Here is a 12,069-nt window from a genome sequence, read left to right as displayed (position 1 = left end):
GAGCCTGAGCCTGGAGATCTACACTGCAATTAAACATCCCCTTAGCCTGAGCCCCACAAGCCCAAGTCAGCTGGCACAGGCCAGCTGTGGGTGTCTAATTGCAGAATAGACACACCCTAAAAAAACTGGTTCTTCAGAGTAGCAGCCATGTTAGTCTGTATCCGCAAAAAGAACAAGAGTACTTATGACACCTTAGAGACTAATAAATTTATTTGAGCATAAGCTTTCGTGGGCTACAGCTCACTTCATTGGATGCAAGCAGTGGAAAATACAGTAGGATGATTTTATATACACAGAGAACATGAAACAATAAACTGTCATTATAGTGTGCATGGTAACACCCATTGTTTCATGTTCTCTGTGTACATAAAATCATCCTACCGTATTTTCCACTGCATGCATCCGATGAAGTGGGCTGTAGCCAACAAAAGCTTATGCTCAAATAAATTTGTTAGTCTAGAAGGTGCCACAAGTCATCCTTTTCTTTTTTCCTAAAAAAACCTTGCTCTCAAATACATACAGGTGGAGTGAATTCCCCTGTTATTTTTCAATACTGTGAGCCAAACTTGGCCCTGATGTGAGTGCATGGAACTCCCACTGATCTCAGAAGGAGTATACATATTTATGCTAGGGCTGAACAGGTTTTCATTCATTCATAGTATATCACGGTACACAATGGTTTAATGAAAGTGGAGACCTCCTAAAACTCCCACTTGGTGAACCATAGAGACGAGATCAGCAAATCCATCCCTCTGTTAAACCACCCAACAAATCGTTTCATAATCCTCTTGTCTTCCATGCTGCTAAGTGGTGTTTTGATCTGGGAAGAAGCTTCTGGCTAATATGTTAATTACCAGCAATCCCAAGTCTTTGTCATTAAATACGGAATGCTACAGGCCATGTCATCCCTTCTAATTTTAGCCATGGAGAGGACGTAGTGAGGAGAAAACCCAAGTCAGAAGGCCTGATAGACCTCAATGGGAGCAGAAGCAGGCCCTGTTACCACTTTCTTCCCACTTCTCAGGGTCCTTCCTGCATAAATTAGGGCCTGATCCCAATGGAGTGCTGAGCACCCTCCACTGCACTAACTACAGTAGAGCTGAGGGTGCTAACACTGCACCTTTCAGGAGGTACTCAGTACATATCAGGAGCAGACTCTGAATGCTAATGTAAATCATGGGATTTCTACACCATTCCTTCTCCAACAATCCTCCCGATGAGGCTTGAACCTAAGAATGGAAGGGAAGCCAGTGAAGTACTGCAGAGAGGTTATCCCTCTTCCCAGATGGGGCATATCTCCACTGATGTCCTGAATGGCCCACTAATCCCACAGAATTTCCCCAGGGGCTTTAAAACCTCAGTGGGATTAGTGGGTCATGGTCCCTCCACAGCCAAAAACTGGTGGACAATGCCATCCTCAAATAACACACATGCTGATCACAGCAGTGTCTCCAGAAAGTGAGAAGAGACCTATCGGCAGGACTTTGCTCTTGTTGACAGACTGGTTGTGCATCACTGTAGCATGCGCACTGAAGTGTTCCTATCTTTACACCACAGCAGCACACAGATTGACAGGCATGCTTCCAGGACCACAGTTAGTGGCCAAAATAATATTAACGGAGGGCCTGGTGTTTTCCGTGCTGGCTCCCAAGTGTCAGGTGCCTATATATATGAGTGGCTGCTGCATTTGTATTATTATTTATTCTTTGTATTACCATAGTGTAGTGGTCCTCAAACTGTGGGGCATGACCCCCAAGGGGGGGTGCCGAAGAACATTGGGGGTGGGGGCGTGGTGGGCTGGGCCAGCCCCGACAGGAGGCGGGGAAGGAGCTCCAGCCCTGCCCCACCCTGCCCTCATTTCTGCTCCAGCCCCACCCCCAGCTGCAGCCCTCAGCCTCGGCATGGCTCTGCAAGTGGCCAGGGGACCGACTGCTGGCCCTGCCTCCACACCCGGCTTTGCCCTGCCACCAGTTTTGGCCCCCATTACAGCTGTCCATCCCCAATCCTGGCCCTGGCTCTGGGAGGGGCATAGAGAGGGGGAAAGGGGGTTTTGACCCTCAAAAGTTTGGGGACCACTGCCCTATATGCTACTGCAATAATATGTGTACATAATATGCCTTGTGAGGTATCATATGAAAGCTAATAACATGCTGGTTATTAATATCATTGTAAAATGCATGTGTTAATGTTATATGTGACATTATGAATTTCCTCTGTATGGTGTTACGAAAACATGTGTAAGACCAGACAGAGTAGCCTAGGTAAAGGTGGTAAACATGCGAATGTGGGTTTACCTCAATTTACATGTTAGCAATAAATAAAGCCATTGAGCTAAACTATCTAGGGTTATCCTGATCCTGAACTGGAAAGACAGAGAATTAACATGGCTCCAACACCCCAGAGAGACACATGAGACTGATTCCACAGGAGGTCTTCCTGACTTGTAAGACAAAGACATCCCTTTGAGAATATAAGGACCAGTGAGAGACTTCATCTTTATCCTTCACCTTCACTAGACAAAGAAACCAAGCTCTTTGATCTCTATGATGAGCCCTGGCCAGGCTGAGAGGTAAATAGCTGAAAAGAAGACTGTGGGTAAAATAAACCATTTGAACAAGTACTGTATCTGGTTAGATTGTTTTAGACTTTTATATGCGTGTTTTCATTTTTATTTGCTTGCAACCACTTCTACCTTTATGTTTTTTACTTGTTATCCCTCAATCCCTGCTCATTTATTAATAAATTTGTTTTACTTTTACTAGTATTAACCAACTCAGTGCTGCATTTCAAGGGAAGAACATAAGAACGGACATACTAGGTCAGACCAAAGGTCCATCTAGCCTAGTATCCTGTCTGCCAACAGTAGTCAATGCCAGGGAATGAACAGAACAGGCACTCATCAAGTTATCCATCCTCTGTCGCCTATTCCCAGCTTCTGGCAAACAGAGGCTAGGGACACCATCCCTGCCCATCCTGGCTAATAGCAACTGATGGACCTATCCTCCATGAACTTAGCTAGTTCTTTTTTGAACCCTGTTATTATCTTGGCCTTCACAACATCCCCTGGCAAAGAGTTCCACAGGTTGACTGTGCATTGTGTGAAGAAATGCTTCCTTTTGTTTGTTTTAAACCTGATGCCTATTAATTTTATTTGGTGACCCCTAGTTCTTGTGTTATGAGAAGGAATAAATAACACTTCCTTATTTACTTTCTCCACACCAGTCATGATTTTATAGACCTCTATCATATCCCCCCTTAGTCATCTTCAAAGCTTAGTAATTTTCAAAGCTAAAAACTCCCAATCTTATTAATGACTCCTCATATGGAAGCCGTTCCATATTCCTAATAATTTTTGTTGCCTTTCTCTGAACCTTTTTCAATTCCAATATATGTTTTTTGAGATGGGGTGACCAGATCTGCACACAGTATTCAAGATGTAGGCGTACCATGGATATATATAGAGGCAATAAGATATTTTCTGTCCTATTATCTATCCCTTTCTTAATGATTCCCAACATTCTGTTCGTTTTCTTGACTGCCGCTGTACATTGAGTGGATGTTTTCAGAGAACCATCCACAATGACTCCAAGATCTCTTTCTTGAGTGGTAACAGCTAATTTAGACCCCATCATTTTATATGTATAGTTGGGATTATGCTTTCCAATGTGCATTATTTTGCATTTATCAACACTGAATTTTATCTGCCATTTTGTTGCCCAGTCACCCAGTTTTCTGAGATCCTTTTGTAGCTCTTTGCAGTCTGCTTTGGACTTAACTACATTGAGTAGTTTTGTATCATCTGCAAATTTTGCTGCCTCACTGTTTACCCTTTTTCCAGTTCCTTTATGAATATGTTGAATAGGACTGGTCCCAGTACAGACCCCTGGGGACAGCACTATTTACCTCTTTCCATTCTGAAAACTGACCATTTATGCCGACCCTTTGTTTCCCATCAGTTACCAATCCATGAGAGGACCTTCCCTCTTATCCCATGACTGATTACAGTACTTAAGAGCTTTTGGTGAGGGACCTTGTCAAAGGCTTTCTGAAAATCTAAGTACACTATATCCACGGGATCCCCCTTGTCCACATGCTTGTTGACCCCCTCAAAGAATTCAAGTAGATTGGTGAGGCATGATTTCCCTTTACAAAAAACATGTTGACTCTTCCCCAACAAATTATGTTCATCTATTTGTCTGATAATTCTGTTCTTTGCTATAGTTTCAGCCAGTTTGCCCGGTACTGAAGTCAGGCTTACCAGCCTGTAATTGCCGGGATCACCACTGGAGCCCTTTTTAAAAATTAGCATCACATTAGCTATCCTCCAGTCATTTGGTACAGAAGCTGATTTAAATGATAGGTTACAAACCACAGTTGGTAGTTCTGCAGTTTCATATTTGAGTTCCTTCAGAACTCTTGGGTGAATACCAACTGGTCCTGGTGACTTATTGCTGTTTAATTTATCAGTTTGTTCCAAAACCTCCTCTAATCACACCTCAATGTGGGACAGTTCCTCAGATTTGTCACCTAAAAAGAATGGCTCAGGTTTGGAAATCTCCCTCACATCCTCGGCCATGAAGACAGATGCAAAGAATTCATTTAGTTTCTCTGCAATGGCCTTATCGTCCTTGAGTTCTCCTTTAGCATCCTCGATCATCCAGTGGCCCCATTGGTTGTTTAGCAGGCTTCCTGCTTCTGATGTAGTTAAATAATTTTTTGCTATTATTTTTTGAGACTTTGGCTAGCTGTTCTTCAAATTCTTTTTTGGCCTTCCTAATTATATTTTTACACTTCATTTGCCAGAGTTTATGCTCCTTTCTGTTTTCTTCATTAGGATTTAACTTGCACTTTTTAAAGGATGCCTTTTTGCCTCTGACTGCATCTTCTACTTTGTTGTTTAGCCATGGTGGCACTTTTTTGATTCTCTCACTGTTTTTTAATTTTTTACATTTAAATTTAGCCTCTAATATGGTGTCTTTAAAAAGTTTCCATGCAGCTTGCAAGGTTTTCACTTTTGGCGCTTTTAATTTCTGTTTAATTAACTTCTTCATTTTTGTGTAGTCCCCCTTTCTGTAATTAAATGCTACAGTGTTGGGCCGCTATGGTGTTTCCCCCGCCACACGGATATTAAATTTAATTATATTATGGTCACTATTACCTAGTGGTCCAGCTATAATCACCTCTTGGACCAGATCCTGTGTTCCACTTAGGACTAAATGAAGAATTGCCTCTCCTCAGGTGGATTCCAGGACTAGCTGCTCCAAGAAGCAGTCATTTAAGGTGTCAAGAAAATTTATCTCTGCATCCCATCCTGAGGTGACACGTACCCAATCAATATGGAGATAGTTGAAATCCCCCATTATTATTGAGGTTTTTTTATTTTTATAGCCTCTCTAATCTCTCTCAGCATTTCACAGTCAGTATCACGATCCTGGTCAGGTGGTCAGTAATATATCCCTACTGCTATATTCTTATTATTCAAGCATGGAATTTCTAGCCATAGAGATTCTATCGTACAGTTTTGTTCCTTTAAGATTTTTACTTCATTTGATTCTACGCTTTCTTTCACATATATTGCCACTCCTCCACCAGCACAACATGTTCTGTCCTTCCGATATATTTTGTACCCTGGTATTACTGTGTCCCATTGATTATCCTCAATTCTACCAAGTTTCTGTGATTTCTGTTATATCAATATCCTCATTTAATACGAGGCACTCCAGTTCACCCATCTTATTATTGAGACTTCTAGCATTTATATATAAGCACTTTAAAAAATTGTCACTTTTTAGCTGTCTGCATGATGTCATTTGACTGTTTCTCATCAGATCCTACCTGTATTTTATCATCTTCCATCCTCTCCTTCTTACTAGGACATAGATAATCTCCATTAATAGATCCTCCCCTAAGGGATATCTCTGTCAAACCATGTGCTCCTCCGCACCTGTCAGCTTTCCCCCCAGCCCTTAGTTTTAAAACTGCTCTACGACCTTTTTAATTTTAAGTGCCAGCAATCTGGTTCCATTTTGGTTTAAGTGGAGCCCATCCTACCTGTATAGGTTCCCGCTTTCCCAAAAGTTTCCCCAGTTCCTAATCAATCTAAACCTCTTCTCCCTACACCATTGTCTCATCCACGCATTGAGACCCTGCAGTTCTGTTTGTCTAACTGGCCCTGCACATGGAACTGGAAGCATTTCAGAGAATGCTACTGTGGATGTCCTGGACTTCAATCTCCTACCTAGCAGCCTAAATTTGGCCTTCAGGACCTCTCTCTTATCATTCCCTATGTCATGGGTATCTACATGTACCATGACCACTGGCTCTTCCCCAGCACTACACATAAGTCTATCTAGGTGTCTCAAGAGATCCGTAACCTTCGCATCAGGCAGGCAAGTCACCATGAGGTTCTCCCAGTCATCACAAACCCAGCTGTCTATGTTTCTAATGATCAAATCATCCATTACTAATACCTGTCTCTTCCTAAAAACTGGAGTTCCCTTACCTGAAGAGGTATCCTCAGTGCGAGAGGATACCACAACATCATCTGGAAGTAGGATCCCAACTATGGGATCATTCCCCTCTGCTCCAGTTAGATGCTCTCCTTCCCTGAGACTTTCATCCTCCTCAACAGCACAGAGGCTGTCAGACTGCAGGTGGAACCATTCTACTGTGTCCCAGAAAGTCTCATCTATGTACCTCTCTGTCTCCCTCAGCTCCTCCAGTTTAGCCACTCTGGTCTCCAAAGCCCGTACATGGTGACTGAGGGCCAGGAGCTACTTGCACTGAATGCACACATAGGTCATCCACCAATAGGGCAGGTAATCATACATGGTGCATTGAGTGCAATAAACTGGATAACCCCCACTCTGTTGCTGGACTTCTGCCTGTATTCTCTTTTTACTCCTGCAGCTCATTCCTTTGTTGATGTTTTGTTTTTATTGGAGGGTGGTTTTGGCCTGAAGTTTAAAGAATGTTAAGTGTATCTAGTCCCCCTTGCACTCCCCCTCCAAACTCCCTCACAAAACTCCCCTGTTAGCTGCTCCTGTTCGCTAGCTCCAGTTACCCCAGTTAAGTTACCCCGGTTACATTAATGAGCTGTGATGTACTGACTCTTTAACAGAGCCGTGAACTTATTATTTTTTGTGAATGTACAGGAGTAGAGGCTGTGCATTGCAGAGAAACATCTCCAAGTAGCTCGGGGCTGGAGCTCACAGATTGTTACTTCGTGGCAAGGTTTGGGCCGGGAGAGCCTTGAGGAGTTTGCTGTTGAGGCAGACAGACTGGTGTGGCAGGGAGCTGTCGCTTGCTGAGACAAAGGGGTAACACAGTGGTTCAGAGCTCTGGGTATCCCCAGCAGTGTGTTACAGTGGTGTAATCTCATGGTATTTACACACAGATTGTTTTTTTGACTGAGGTTCACACTATAAGCCTGGGTAAAATAGATTTAAATGATTCTCAAGTGATAAGGCTGGGAACAATCAAAGAAAGGTTACCGTTTTATTATTTTGTTTGTTTATTTTGGGCAAGGGAAATAGAACAAAAGACATTTAAAATGAATGGCAATCACTAAATTAGAACTGGCTAAATTGGATAAGGAGTAAAAAGCCCTAAAAAGAGTCCGAGAAAGCAGCACAAATGGGAAGCAGAACCTAATGAGAGAGAGATCGTGAATACCAAAAATAGGGAATGGAGAGACAACCCAAAGAGCAAGAAGAAGCACACAAGTGGACCCTAGAAGTAAAAGCAACTGCCCACCAATGCGCCATGGAGCTGAAAGACAAAGAAGCTCTTGAAAAAGAGAAGGAGAGGCTATGTGATGGGATGTTAGATGGGGTGGGATATGAGTTACTACAGAGAATTCTTTCCTGGGTATCTGGCTGGTGAATCTTGCCCATATGCTCAGGGTTCAGCTGATCGCCATATTTGGGGTCAGGAAGGAATTTTCCTTCAGGGCAGATTGGAAGAGGCCCTGGAGGTTTTTCACCTTCCTCTGTAGCATGGGGCACGGGTCACTTGCTGGAGGATTCTCTGCTCCTTGAAATCTTTAAACCATGATTTGAGGACTTCAATAGCTTAGACATAGGTGAGAGGTTTATCGCAGGAGTGGGTGGGTGAGATTCTGTGGCCTGCATTGTGCAGGAGGTCAGACTAGATGATCCTAATGGTCCCTTCTGACCTTAATATCTATGAATCTATGAATCTATATAACCTGGACATGATGCAAAGCTGTGGATAGACCCCACTGGTGCTCTATTTCCCCAAGGGACTCCCAGCTGGATTCACAAGCTGGGCCCTGCATAAAAAGAAGCAGACTGTACTGAAGAATACACACCCCTTTTGAAAGGTTATGTGAGGTGCAGAAAGATCCAGAGGATAAGAAATTCTCAACTTTGGAGACTAAGCTCTCAGGAAAAACTTTACATTTATTTAATGAAATGGAAATTGAACAAGCGTTGACATATGGTGAACTTACAAAGGCTATATTGCCAAGGTTCCAGATTGCCCTGGAGGTCCATAGAACAAAATTTAGAACCTTCAAACTGAATGACAAAATGAGTCATGGAGAAAATGTGTATACATTGTGTGATGAAAAAATGGGTCAAGGGGAAGGGGACAGAGAGTTATGAACAGTTGTTTTATCTTTTTGCACTGGAGTGGTTCCTGAGCATATCTTCTGAAGAAGTCAAACACGCTATTTGGGATGCATCCCTAGGCTCTCTCCAAAAAGCAGCAGATGTGACTGATTCCAGTGCATACCGTGGGCACAAGCCATGGAGGGGAGGGAAGAAGCCCAGCATAAGAAGGCGGGAGAGTTCTGGTTTGTCCCTGGGAAGAGAAAGGGTAGTTGAGAGCCCAGGCACCTACTTCTCCAGAATGGAATCCCATCCTAGAAATCATGCTCACAGACCCCCCTGTACAGGAGAATGGTCCAAGAAGGTGTTTCATGTGTGATTCCACTGAACACCTGAGGAATAATTGCCCTACAATAAGGGAAGTTAAGCCCACCCCCCACAATACAATGGACCTGTCATTAGCACAAAGTACCTCTGGGACCCTGATTAATTCTGTGAGGTCTGACCCATTGGAGAAAGACACCGAATTTATTAAAGTTGCCAATGTGGATGGCAAAGAATGTCTAAGATGCAGAGATACTGGTCCCCAGATCTCTCTGGTCAGGGAAAGCATGGTCAAAGATGTTACCTGGCTAGGAGGTAAAACTCCTGACATTGGAAAGATCATAAAATTCCTCTACCTTTGGTTAAGGTACAGTTGGAATGGGAAGGTTTTAGTGGGTACCTTAAAAGTTGGGGTGCTGCATTATATTCCAGCAATTCTTGTGGGAAATGATATTTTGTCTTTGTTTAAAGCGGTGAGTGGAGTAACTCACACCAAAACAGAATACTGTGCTGTGATCTCAGGAGAGAACGGTGCAGACAAAAAGGGAGTTGTGGGGGGAGAGGACAGCCCCAGCTCAGAAGGAAAAAGCAAAGTGCTTACAGGTGTGGGAGGGGCCTGTAGTCTATAGGTATAGGTATTTGCTAGGTGTGGCATAGGTATAAGACAAGTTAAGGCAGTAATGTAATGAGCCAACATGGCTACACGGTCTGTAAGACAATAGCTTAGCTAAACAAGGCATAAGACCTCAAAAGCCTTGGCATAATCAACTAACCAGGATTCAGAGTAGCAGCCATGTTAGTCTGTATCCGCAAAAAGAAAAGGAGGACTTGTGACACCTTAGAGACTAACCAATTTATTTGAGCATAAGCTTTCGTGAGCTACAGCTCACTTCATTGGCTAACCAGGAGTAACCCTAGATCATAACATATGACAAGATAGAATGCTGTAATGACTAAACTGCTGGCAGTGAATCACAAGATGCTAGTTTATACCAGCCTGGGGTATTTTAAGTTAGGAATGTCAGCTGATGTCTGACCACAAGAGTGCATAGTAACTAACTGGCATATATACTAATAAGCTTGAGGTAAACAGACTAGTAACCTATAGAAGGGCACCCCAACACTAGTAGCGTATGGAAATACAGATAAGGAAACCTCTCTGAAGCGCTTGGGGGCTGCAGTTCACTGATTGTTACAGCAAGGCAAGGTTTGGGCTGGGAGAGAGTGAAGGAGGTGGACAGAGTGGTGTGACAGGGATCTTACACAGCCTAATTGCCAGCAATACTCCCTGTTGCTGAGGCAGAGAACCCCAGCCGCGTGTTACAGGGGTATACAAATCTGTCTTGTCACTGGAGGGACTGGAGATCAGGGACTTGTGAACAGGGACAGGGTGCTTGTGCCACCTAGAACAAGGAACTGGGTGCTGTCCTCCAAGCACTCCCTTTTCAATATGACTTGATCTGGAAATGACAACACCCGTCATCACTCTCTGAGATCCACAGAGAAAAAGGTATTTTCCAGATGACAAATTTGTGGCTGAGAAATAAAACGCAAGTTTCAATTCTCTGTCTCTCCTCCCCAGTCTGCCCCACAAGATGAATCCTCTTTGGAAGCCACTGGAGGATTAACTTCCCGGTTATAATTGCTTAATCTCTGCTCATTTGCCAAGACTGTGAGTGCAGGGCCCTGTGCATGGCGCTGTCTGAATGAGCGCTCTGTATGGTTCCCCTGGAGAGGTTCCTCTCTGTGGCTGGGTGCATGTCCCTACCTGGGTTAGCTAACGTAGGTTAAAATAGCAGTGAAGACACAGCATCCTGGGTTTTAGCTCACTTTAGCAGCTCACGTTAAAACCTACAGGGCAGCTTGGGGTTGAACTGGAGCTGCGAACGCAAGTTAAAACCAGAGTTGCCGGGTCTTGAACGCTATTTTGACCCAAGTTAGCTAACCTGAGTTAGCACCAGTTTCTGGGGTTGTGTCTTCTTTTACTGGGATGCTTTTCCTCCTCTTTGCTTAAGGGCTTGTCTACACATAAACCACGACACTAGCACTGCTGGAGCTATGCGCTTCAGTGAAGATGCTACCTGCACCGGCAGGAGAAGTTTTCCTGTCGGCGTAAATAATCTGCCTCCCAGAGAGATGGTAGTTAGGTCGACAGGAGAATTCTCCTGTCAGTGTAGTGGTGTCTTCTTCAGGGGTTAGGTCAGTTTACCTGCGTCACTCGGGGGTGGTGGTGGATTTTTCACACCCCTCAGTGACATAGTTATACCAACCTAATTTCATAGTGTGGGCCAGGCGTGAGTTAAGAACGTGCTCTTTTTTTTTCCCCTGTGAAGACATATGCTGCTTGTTCTGATGGGTGGAGAAGGATTGCATGAGCATTTCTGGTGCTGGGCGGTTCTCTGCAAGCAGGGAAGAATGTTAACAAGGTAGCAAGAGCTGTATATCTAACCCTGCCAGAGCCTAGACTCAAGGGTTTAGTCACTCACTGCAGAGTAGCGACTGTAATCTCTGAGGGCCAGAACCACGTTACTCTGCTCTGAGAGCGTAATTCTGCCACCTTGTTTACAATGAGTAGTACTGTACCCTGTGAGTAGTCCCACCTAAAGGTATGTCTACACTTAAACCGCTATAGCAGCACAACTGCACCGCTGTAACACGTCAGTGTAGGCACTCCCTACACTGACAGGATGGGTTCTCCCATCAGCGTAGTTAATCCACCTCCCCGAGAGGCAGTAGCTAGGTCGATGGAAGAATTCAGGGGCTGTGGATTTTTCATCCCCTGAGAGACATAGCTATGCTGAGGTAAGTTCCCAGTGTAGATCAGCCCTTGGACAATTGGACTAATTGCTCAGAGTAAGGTCTGGTGTACACTACAGACCTATATGGGTATAACCACCTCGCACAGAGGTGTGAAAAATCCATACCCCTGAGTAACGTAGTTATACTGACCTAACCCCCCCCCCCGGTATAGACAAAACTATGTCAGCGGGAGAGTTTCTCCCATCGTCATAGCTACCGCCTCTTGGGGAGGTGGATTAACTACACTGACGGGAGAGCTCTCTCTTGTTTGCTTAGGTCATGTCTACACTACCACTTATGTCGACAAAACCTATGTCGCTCAGCAGAGTGACCCTCCACCCCCAGTGACATAAGTTTCACCGACAGAAGCTCT

The sequence above is a fragment of the Lepidochelys kempii genome, chromosome 1 (genome assembly GCF_965140285.1).
Source record: "Lepidochelys kempii isolate rLepKem1 chromosome 1, rLepKem1.hap1, whole genome shotgun sequence".
Lineage (NCBI taxonomy): Eukaryota > Metazoa > Chordata > Testudines > Cheloniidae > Lepidochelys > Lepidochelys kempii.
The sequence above is the reverse complement of the archived record's forward strand: the minus strand, read 5'-3'. Positions refer to the sequence as shown.